The following is an 11,017-nucleotide window of genomic DNA, read 5'->3' on the forward strand; positions in this document are numbered from 1 at the left end:
CGTTGCAGGCCATAAAGCACATGTTGTGTATTCTGGTCAGGAGCGCACGTGCAATATTTGCAATGAGACAGGTCATTTCCGACAAGATTGTCCGCGCCGTGTTTTTGTTCTTAGGAACAATCTAACACAGCGTCAAAAACTGACCCTCAGCGATGTCTTACCAAATAGCACTTCCCTTCTTTCGGTTAACGACAGTGGTGCATGTACTTCTGCAGTGCCCGCCATAACTACTACGGAGTTCCCTCCCCTGAGCGTCATTACATCACACCCTTCTGTTCCCGATTGCGATCTCCAGAATAAGAAGCGACCGTTGGAAACGACCGATGACGGCTCGGACGGCGAGTCCGCCCGTAATTCGCCTTCCACCCGCAAGCAGAAGCAGTGTAATGCGGATGTGCTCGAGGAAACAAACAGTACATGTATTGACGTGACGACAGCCGCTGAGGCAACCCGGCCGCTGTCGGCGGCTGAACAGGTACAAACGGTCCACGGAGGGGACGCAGTAACGATTGTCGCGGAGACGGAAGAGGCGCACTCCGAAGCACAAGAGGTGACGGAGCGGAACCCAACTCAAGCACTTACAGACCCACAAACCGCCGACTCAGTCAGTGCTCTGGAGCTAGTGACGGAAGAACAAGGAAATGGCACTCGTAAAAAGGACGCTGTTGAGGCAGCTTCGGTCACAACGGTGGTAAAGATAGACAATCCGAATGACGGCGCGTTGAACCAAGATGTCCGAAGACGCCGACTCAAACCGCTACCTACTCTCAAAGCTTCCCGTAACCAAAGCAAACAACAACCAGCACAAGAGGAAGCGACGGCCAAGAACGTCTTGTATGAAATCATCACGGAAAGACCTAAGGAGGTACCTTCAAGTGACATTAGTGATGCAAAGCCCCTCGGTAAAACTAAAACCCGAGATGTTCGGAATCCTGCACCAAAATGAGGCTGTAAGATGAAAAAAAAAAAAGGGATTTTGTTGATCCAGTTTCATTTCTAATTGTACTACTGTCTTAGTCATATTTCAGAGGAACCAGGTGAAGTGTTTACCGAGCTTCAAATACTGACTATTCTTTTAGAGGTTTGTTTAAGCAGAGTCGTTTCTCCCTTCTAGGAGCTGCACATCTCTTTTTTTTTTTATTAATATTTTGTTATCTTTTTAATCACTTATTTACTTTTTATGCAAACTAAATGTCCCAGGCATATACAATTACGACTATCAATATTAACAGGATTACATCCGTGACTAAAGTTACAGCGCTCAAGGATTATTTATATGAGTCAGGGACGGACATTGCTTTCCTACAGGAAGTAGTGCTGACTAATCTTACAGTGCCTGGATATTTGGCGATTTTAAATGTCTCACTTGACACCAACGTCGGTACAGCAATTTTAGTCAGGGAGGGGATTCCTGTCTCGGATATCGAGAGGTTGGACTCCGGCAGAGCGATAGGTATAAAAGTCTTTGGTTCTACCCATATCAATCTGTATGCCCCTTCTGGCACATCCAATAGAATGGAAAGAGCACAGTTCTACAAAGAAGAAATCATTTATTTATTACGGAAAAACCCAAAAGATCTTATAATAGGCGGTGATTTTAATTGTGTGATAAATAAGAAAGACCAGGTTCCGAATTTTAATAACTGCAGTGAACTGAAGCGTTTCGTCACTGTTTTACAGCTTAAAGATGCTTGGGAAATAATGTATCCCACTTTTGTGGCATTTACATTCCTAGGTCCTCACTCACGTAGCAGGATCGACAGACTCTACATATCGCATAGTCTAGTTAGCTCCTTCATTAAAGCAGAGACGATTCCAGTTTACTTTTCTGATCATAGCTCCGTGCTAGCTTCCATCAACCTTACTGCGCAACCCACTCGCCGTTTTAGAAGTTCATGGCACCTTAATACGTCACTGATGCAGGACGACGGATTAGAAGAAAGTTTGACAGAAGCGTGGGCATTGTGCCTCCGCTCTGCAGACAGACACGTCTCAGTACTAGACTGGTGGTGCAACAGGGCAAAGCCTAAACTGAGAAAAGTTCTCATCCAGTATAGTGTACAACGATCAAAAGACTTGAAAAATTCCATCGAATTTTATTATACCATGCTGCGAAATTTATATGAGCAGGCAAACACTTCCAACGTCCGTCTGGCAGATATCAAGCAAACTAAGGCCAAATTGCTCAGTCTTAAAAGACAGCAGATGGAGGGTCTGAAATTAAAATCCAAGGCTAAGACAGTCGTGGAGGATGAACATGCTTCCTTGTACCATCTACTGAAGCACGAAAGAAACAGGAGACGCACCTTCATTGATGGACTTCAGTCTGAAACTGGCGAGACACTCACGACTCAGAGAGACATCGTCAATGCAGTGCACACATATTACGAAGACCTATACACTGCCAACCCGGTATGTGAAGAGTCCTTCGATGAGTTCCTTAGTTACATAGCTCCACAGGTCTCGGACGAGGAAAACGAAGACCTTCTCGTTGAGTGTACTAACGAAGATATCCACAGAATCATCTGCAAATCTCCTCTGAGGAAATCGCCGGGACCGGATGGTTTGCCTGTTGAATTTTATAAACGATACTGGCCACTGATTGGTGACATGTTTACCCGAATGACGAACGAGGTGCTTCAGGGAAAGCATTTACCTGCTGTTTTTAAAGAGAGCACAATAGTACTAATCCCAAAAAATGCTGCAAAAAGAAACCTCAACAACTTTCGTCCTATCTCCCTGTTAAACTCTGATTATAAAATCATCGGCAGAATTTTAAACAACAGACTCTCTCAGTTGGCCAAAAAGATAGTAAGTCCATACCAGTCCTGTGTGCCTACCAAGAGCATTTTCAAAAGCATAGCTGAATATAGAGATATAATTGCCATCACTGCTGTGACCACCATAAAATGTGCTATCATGTTTATTGACTTCCAGAAAGCATTTGATCGTGTGGATCATAGATTCCTTAGTGCCACACTGAACAAAATAGGTTTTAATGAGCGAGTCGTAAGTGTGATCAGCAATGTTGCAACAGGCATCAGCGCTTGTATATCAGTTAACTGCCAGAGGACAAAGCAGATTCAGATCAGGCGCGGCGTTCCTCAAGGAAGCCCCCTCTCCATGTTCCTATTCGTGCTTTCATTAGAACCTTTCCTCCGCAGTGTTCATGCCACTCTAACTGGCATCACATTATCTGGTCACCGAACAGTCATAAACGCCTATGCCGATGATGTCGGAGTCGTCCTGCGAAATCCCGACGACATTTTGAAATTGGAAACGCTAATTAAAAAGTACTGTAGAGTCTCCGGAGCAGGTGTCAACGCAAACAAAAGCAAACTCCTAAACCTGCGGGGTTTTCAACATACCACCTTAGCCTGGGCCACAATGGTCACCCAATGCAAAGCACTAGGAATAACACTGACACCTTGTCCGTTAAAAATGGCAGCTATCAATTGGAGAAATGCGTCGGGACAACTTCTTGGAACAACAAGAGAAAACCTCCACCGTAACTTGAACCAAGTTCAGAGGGTGATTTTCATTAACCACTGCATTCTCTCCAGGAGTTACTTTATAGCACAGATCTTCCCACTACCGAAAATGATTGGAAAAAAGATAATGTCTACCATTGCCAGCTATCTTTGGAGAGGGGATATATTCAGAGTCGACGCAAAAACTGCGACCTTAGATCCCAGGAATGGAGGTTTGGGGTTAGTTGACATCAGAAATAAGGCGTCTGCGCTTTTTATAAAAAGGACCGCCACTATCCTTAGCGACCACGCTGCTAGCATTACAACTAAATTATTTGAAGTTGTCAGGCCTGCCAGTTTACAGGCGCCGGTGAATGTGCAAAAAATAAATAACCGGCTCCAGTACGTTCGTGTATATTTTGTGGAATTCAGCTATCTCGGCGGTGTCATCATCAACTCACGACGGATCACGGCCCGCGATATTCTGTCCCATCGAAAGAAAATGGAGGGGAGAAACAAATTGGAAAGTAAATACCCACACACTGATTGGGACGCCATATGGAAAAATATTAATATGCGTGGTCTACCATCGGACGTCAAGTCAGCGTGGTATAAAACAGTGAATGAGACCGTAAGCACCAATGAAAGGTTACATGCAATCGGCGTTAGCGACACGAACCTATGTCTCAAATGTAAATTGATCGACACGTTAGTGCACAGATTCACGTGCGGTGGCAATCTACAACTCTGTAATTGGATTAGGGAACAACTGGCTTTTCTTACGAGATCTTCGGTGGAAAATTTTCCCCCTGTTACATTCCTCAGGCCTCAGACTTGCTATTTTCCAGCAGCAAAAAACAACTCGGTCCATTGGTTAATGGGACACTATGTGAATTACGTAATTAATCACCTGGGAAATGACAATTCCACTGATTTTTACGTGTACTTGAAGTGTGCTTTTTATAACGCCCTGAAATATAAAGACCACAAGAAAAACTACGGCAATATGCTTAAAATTGTATTCGAGCGACTGGGCATTGGTTGACAAGCCAACGAGATAAACAAAAATCGTTTATTTAAGCGAAACGACGCTTAAACAAAAACAATTGGGGAGAAGTACACTTTTACAGTTTCATATTACAATCACTTATCTTCTGCTGGCAAAGAGGGCTATTTTGTTTATTGCACAGAAGAAGCCGAAGCCGAAAGCCAGTATCGCAGAGTTAAAGATAATTTGTTTTCTTATACATTCATTTTATGACTGAGAAGGAAGTCTCATTTGTTTCCATGGAAGGGAACATACTTTTTTTTTATTATTATTATTCTCAAGAAGGAAAGGAGGCTATGGAATTAGTGCCTTAACATAAAATTCCTTCTTCTCATTCCATGAAGATTTTTCTTTTACAATAAAAAAATAACAAACAAACAAAAATAATAATAATAACAATAAAAAAACTAAACAGAAATTAAAAAAAAAAATACAGGTTCAGGGTCCACTACTTCCCACAACTTTATTATATATTACAAAGAAGTATGCTAGGTTGCCGAGAAGCAGTGGATGAGAAAAAAAAAAAAGAAAAAAAAAAAAAAAAAAGTTGGTAGAGCGTTCGCTTGGCATGTGAAATGTCCAGGGTTCAAGCCGCGGCGCCTCCATTTTTTGTGGTCAGTGCATGGTAAGTGTTGGTCGCGGCGAACCTAAAGGCACGCAAGATGTTGCAAAGCCAGCGTCACAGACTGATATGATGTGTACTGACGTAAGGAGAGCAAGATGTAAGTGTGGGGACCGGCTGTTATCGAGGTGTCATCGAGTGCAGATCTGTCTTAGGTATCGCGGCTTAACCTCATTGAAGTCTAGAGGGTGGACAACACGTTGGTCTTACTCAGAGCGGTGTCCGAATTCTATTTTCGACGTTATACGTGCCACTTTCATTTTGGCAACTACGATTCGATACAGAATGCACGAAACCTGAAAGACACCCTAACGGATACATAGAGAGTAGTGTTTGTCTGCTGAATAATGGGAGTGCAAGGGTCTGTGTCGTCTATATGGCTGTATGTAGCACCATTAGTCTTCGGGGGGGCGGGCGTAGCTCAGATGGTAGAGCGCTCGCTTAGTATGCGAGAGGTACTGGGATCAATACCCAGTGCCTGCAGGATTTTTAACACACCTACATGCGCACCTTGATATGCAAGTGGAATACTTCACAGCCAGCAGATGTGTCTAGGAAGATACAAGCTTGCGCCGAGTTCACGTAAATCCCACTGCACATTCCTATTCTTTGCGTGCAGTCAGCTGCTCCTGGTGTTGTTAGTTGTGACTGCTGATAACAGATGCCGTAGCAATCAATTCATGGAGTGAGTTGTATGTTTTGCGATAGTCTGTCTCTGACAAGCAAGCACAGGTGACATAGGTGCGAACACAGGAAGCTTGCAGACCCTCGCTGCCTGCAGACACCGAGCAGCCACACTAGGAGGGCGGCCTAAGCCGTAGGCGAATTGTGCTCATTCGCTTTGGCGCGACGTCGAACTATAAATAATGCTGTCACTAGCGTGAGCGTTGCGTGAGCGTCGTGGAAAGTCGGAAAAGTCGGCTGCGAGGGTGAGTGCCAAGTTTGGGGAGCGTTTCGTAGTATGCGCAGTGCAATGGAGACGCGGAAACTTGTTGTGGCCCAGTGTTTTGCAGTTGGACGACAAGATTGGTACACAGTAGTAAAGAGCGAGGCACTGAGTTGGCATAAATAATGTAGTGCACAATGGTTCTCGAGATGTGTTTGTTACCTCAGGTGCTGTATAATTGTCTACAATGAGTGAAAACGGAGCAATTTGTGACGGCTCTTTCAATTTAAGACGTTAAAAACAGACGGAATTTGCATTTGTAATACCAGAGCATCGAAACTACTTGGAACTTTTGTGTATATGAACGGGTCCGCGCCTTTGTACTCTGCTCCCTTCACCGCTACAAACCAACCAACCATCGTGTCCGTGCGCATCTGAGTCGCAAACAATGGGGAATAGCGCAGTTTGCTCGTGCATGGGGCGTAGCTCAGTTGGTAGAGCGTTCGCTTGGCATGTGAAAGGTCCAGGGTTCAAGGCGCGGCGCCTCCATTTTTTGTGGTCAGTGCATGGTAAGTGTTGGTCGCGGCGAACCTAAAGGCACGCAAGATGTTGCAAAGCCAGCGTCACAGACTGATATGATGTATACTGACGTAAGGAGAGCAAGATGTAAGTGTGGGGACCGGCTGTTATCGAGGTGTCATCGAGTGCAGATCTGTCTTAGGTATCGCGGCTTAACCTCATTGAAGTCTAGAGGGTGGACAACACGTTGGTCTTACTCAGAGCGGTGTCCGAATTCTATTTTCGACGTTATACGTGCCACTTTCATTTTGGCAACTACGATTCGATACAGAATGCACGAAACCTGAAAGACACCCTAACGGATACATAGAGAGTAGTGTTTGTCTGCTGAATAATGGGAGTGCAAGGGTCTGTGTCGTCTATATGGCTGTATGTAGCACCACTAGTCTTCGGGGGGGGGCGGGCGTAGCTCAGATGGTAGAGTGCTCGCTTAGTATGCGAGAGGTACTGGGATCAATACCCAGTGCCTGCAGGATTTTTAACACACCTACATGCGCACCTTGATATGCAAGTGGAATACTTCACAGCCAGCAGATGTGTCTAGGAAGATACAAGCTTGCGCCGAGTTCACGTAAATCCCACTGCACATTCCTATTCTTTGCGTGCAGTCAGCTGCTCCTGGTGTTGTTAGTTGTGACTGCTGATAACAGATGCCGTAGCAATCAATTCATGGAGTGAGTTGTATGTCTCTGACAAGCAAGCACAGGTGACATAGGTGCGAACACAGGAAGCTTGCAGACCCTCGCTGCCTGCAGACACCGAGCAGCCACACTAGGAGGGCGGCCTAAGCCGTAGGCGAATTGTGCTCATTCGCTTTGGCGCGACGTCGAACTATAAATAATGCTGTCACTAGCGTGAGCGTTGCGTGAGCGTCGTGGAAAGTCGGAAAAGTCGGCTGCGAGGGTGAGTGCCAAGTTTGGGGAGCGTTTCGTAGTATGCGCAGTGCAATGGAGACGCGGAAACTTGTTGTGGCCCAGTGTTTTGCAGTTGGACGACAAGATTGGTACACAGTAGTAAAGAGCGAGGCACTGAGTTGGCATAAATAATGTAGTGCACAATGGTTCTCGAGATGTGTTTGTTACCTCAGGTGCTGTATAATTGTCTACAATGAGTGAAAACGGAGCAATTTGTGACGGCTCTTTCAATTTAAGACGTTAAAAACAGACGGAATTTGCATTTGTAATACCAGAGCATCGAAACTACTTGGAACTTTTGTGTATATGAACGGGTCCGCGCCTTTGTACTCTGCTCCCTTCACCGCTACAAACCAACCAACCATCGTGTCCGTGCGCATCTGAGTCGCAAACAATGGGGAATAGCGCAGTTTGCTCGTGCATGGGGCGTAGCTCAGTTGGTAGAGCGTTCGCTTGGCATGTGAAATGTCCAGGGTTCAAGCCGCGGCGCCTCCATTTTTTGTGGTCAGTGCATGGTAAGTGTTGGTCGCGGCGAACCTAAAGGCACGCAAGATGTTGCAAAGCCAGCGTCACAGACTGATATGATGTATACTGACGTAAGGAGAGCAAGATGTAAGTGTGGGTACCGGCTGTTATCGAGGTGTCATCGTGTGCAGATCTGTCTTAGGTATCGCGGCTTAACCTCATTGAAGTCTAGAGGGTGGACAACACGTTGGTCTTACTCAGAGCGGTGTCCGAATTCTATTTTCGACGTTATACGTGCCACTTTCATTTTGGCAACTACGATTCGATACAGAATGCACGAAACCTGAAAGACACCCTAACGGATACATAGAGAGTAGTGTTTGTCTGCTGAATAATGGGAGTGCAAGGGTCTGTGTCGTCTATATGGCTGTATGTAGCACCACTCGTCTTCGGGGGGGCTGGCGTAGCTCAGATGGTAGAGTGCTCGCTTAGTATGCGAGAGGTACTGGGATCAATACCCAGTGCCTGCAGGATTTTTAACACACCTACATGCGCACCTTGATATGCAAGTGGAATACTTCACAGCCAGCAGATGTGTCTAGGAAGATACAAGCTTGCGCCGAGTTCACGTAAATCCCACTGCACATTCCTATTCTTTGCGTGCAGTCAGCTGCTCCTGGTGTTGTTAGTTGTGACTGCTGATAACAGATGCCGTAGCAATCAATTCATGGAGTGAGTTGTATGTTTTGCGATAGTCTGTCTCTGACAAGCAAGCACAGGTGACATAGGTGCGAACACAGGAAGCTTGCAGACCCTCGCTGCCTGCAGACACCGAGCAGCCACACTAGGAGGGCGGCCTAAGCCGTAGGCGAATTGTGCTCATTCGCTTTGGCGCGACGTCGAACTATAAATAATGCTGTCACTAGCGTGAGCGTTGCGTGAGCGTCGTGGAAAGTCGGAAAAGTCGGCTGCGAGGGTGAGTGCCAAGTTTGGGGAGCGTTTCGTAGTATGCGCAGTGCAATGGAGACGCGGAAACTTGTTGTGGCCCAGTGTTTTGCAGTTGGACGACAAGATTGGTACACAGTAGTAAAGAGCGAGGCACTGAGTTGGCATAAATAATGTAGTGCACAATGGTTCTCGAGATGTGTTTGTTACCTCAGGTGCTGTATAATTGTCTACAATGAGTGAAAACGGAGCAATTTGTGACGGCTCTTTCAATTTAAGACGTTAAAAACAGACGGAATTTGCATTTGTAATACCAGAGCATCGAAACTACTTGGAACTTTTGTGTATATGAACGGGTCCGCGCCTTTGTACTCTGCTCCCTTCACCGCTACAAACCAACCAACCATCGTGTCCGTGCGCATCTGAGTCGCAAACAATGGGGAATAGCGCAGTTCGCTCGTGCATGGGGCGTAGCTCAGTTGGTAGAGCGTTCGCTTGGCATGTGAAAGGCCCAGGGTTCAAGCCGCGGCGCCTCCATTTTTTGTGGTCAGTGCATGGTAAGTGTTGGTCGCGGCGAACCTAAAGGCACGCAAGATGTTGCAAAGCCAGCGTCACAGACTGATATGATGTATACTGACGTAAGGAGAGCAAGATGTAAGTGTGGGGACCGGCTGTTATCGAGGTGTCATCGAGTGCAGATCTGTCTTAGGTATCGCGGCTTAACCTCATTGAAGTCTAGAGGGTGGACAACACGTTGGTCTTACTCAGAGCGGTGTCCGAATTCTATTTTCGACGTTATACGTGCCACTTTCATTTTGGCAACTACGATTCGATACAGAATGCACGAAACCTGAAAGACACCCTAACGGATACATAGAGAGTAGTGTTTGTCTGCTGAATAATGGGAGTGCAAGGGTCTGTGTCGTCTATATGGCTGTATGTAGCACCACTAGTCTTCGGGGGGGCGGGCGTAGCTCAGATGGTATCTCGTTTAGTATGCGAGAGGTACTGGGATCAATACCCAGTGCCTGCAGGATTTTTAACACACCTACATGCGCACCTTGATATGCAAGTGGAATACTTCACAGCCAGCAGATGTGTCTAGGAAGATACAAGCTTGCGCCGAGTTCACGTAAATCCCACTGCACATTCCTATTCTTTGCGTGCAGTCAGCTGCTCCTGGTGTTGTTAGTTGTGACTGCTGATAACAGATGCCGTAGCAATCAATTCATGGAGTGAGTTGTATGTTTTGCGATAGTCTGTCTCTGACAAGCAAGCACAGGTGACATAGGTGCGAACACAGGAAGCTTGCAGACCCTCGCTGCCTGCAGACACCGAGCAGCCACACTAGGAGGGCGGCCTAAGCCGTAGGCGAATTGTGCTCATTCGCTTTGGCGCGACGTCGAACTATAAATAATGCTGTCACTAGCGTGAGCGTTGCGTGAGCGTCGTGGAAAGTCGGAAAAGTCGGCTGCGAGGGTGAGTGCCAAGTTTGGGGAGCGTTTCGTAGTATGCGCAGTGCAATGGAGACGCGGAAACTTGTTGTGGCCCAGTGTTTTGCAGTTGGACGACAAGATTGGTACACAGTAGTAAAGAGCGAGGCACTGAGTTGGCATAAATAATGTAGTGCACAATGGTTCTCGAGATGTGTTTGTTACCTCAGGTGCTGTATAATTGTCTACAATGAGTGAAAACGGAGCAATTTGTGACGGCTCTTTCAATTTAAGACGTTAAAAACAGACGGAATTTGCATTTGTAATACCAGAGCATCGAAACTACTTGGAACTTTTGTGTATATGAACGGGTCCGCGCCTTTGTACTCTGCTCCCTTCACCGCTACAAACCAACCAACCATCGTGTCCGTGCGCATCTGAGTCGCAAACAATGGGGAATAGCGCAGTTTGCTCGTGCATGGGGCGTAGCTCAGTTGGTAGAGCGTTCGCTTGGCATGTGAAAGGCCCAGGGTTCAAGCCGCGGCGCCTCCTTTTTTTGTGGTCAGTGCATGGTAAGTGTTGGTCGCGGCGAACCTAAAGGCACGCAAGATGTTGCAAAGCCAGCGTCACAGACTGATATGATGTATACTGACGT

At 46.4% G+C, this 11,017-nt stretch overlaps 3 non-coding genes across 3 annotated transcripts; all 3 read left to right on the top strand.

The window, feature by feature from the left end:
* The first annotated feature begins 5,550 nt into the window (after window positions 1–5,550).
* Window positions 5,551–5,623, top strand: Trnat-agu (transfer RNA threonine (anticodon AGU)). Its single transcript has one exon. It is a non-coding gene; the product is annotated as a tRNA-Thr (tRNA).
* Window positions 5,624–7,004: 1,381 nt separating this feature from the next.
* Trnat-agu (transfer RNA threonine (anticodon AGU)) lies at window positions 7,005–7,077 on the top strand. The gene has a single exon. It is a non-coding gene; the product is annotated as a tRNA-Thr (tRNA).
* A 1,364-nt stretch (window positions 7,078–8,441) lies between these two features.
* Trnat-agu (transfer RNA threonine (anticodon AGU)) lies at window positions 8,442–8,514 on the top strand. Its single transcript has one exon. It is a non-coding gene; the product is annotated as a tRNA-Thr (tRNA).
* Window positions 8,515–11,017: the final 2,503 nt, after the last annotated feature.

Source organism: Schistocerca gregaria, chromosome 9 (assembly GCF_023897955.1).
Source record: "Schistocerca gregaria isolate iqSchGreg1 chromosome 9, iqSchGreg1.2, whole genome shotgun sequence".
NCBI lineage: Eukaryota > Metazoa > Arthropoda > Insecta > Orthoptera > Acrididae > Schistocerca > Schistocerca gregaria.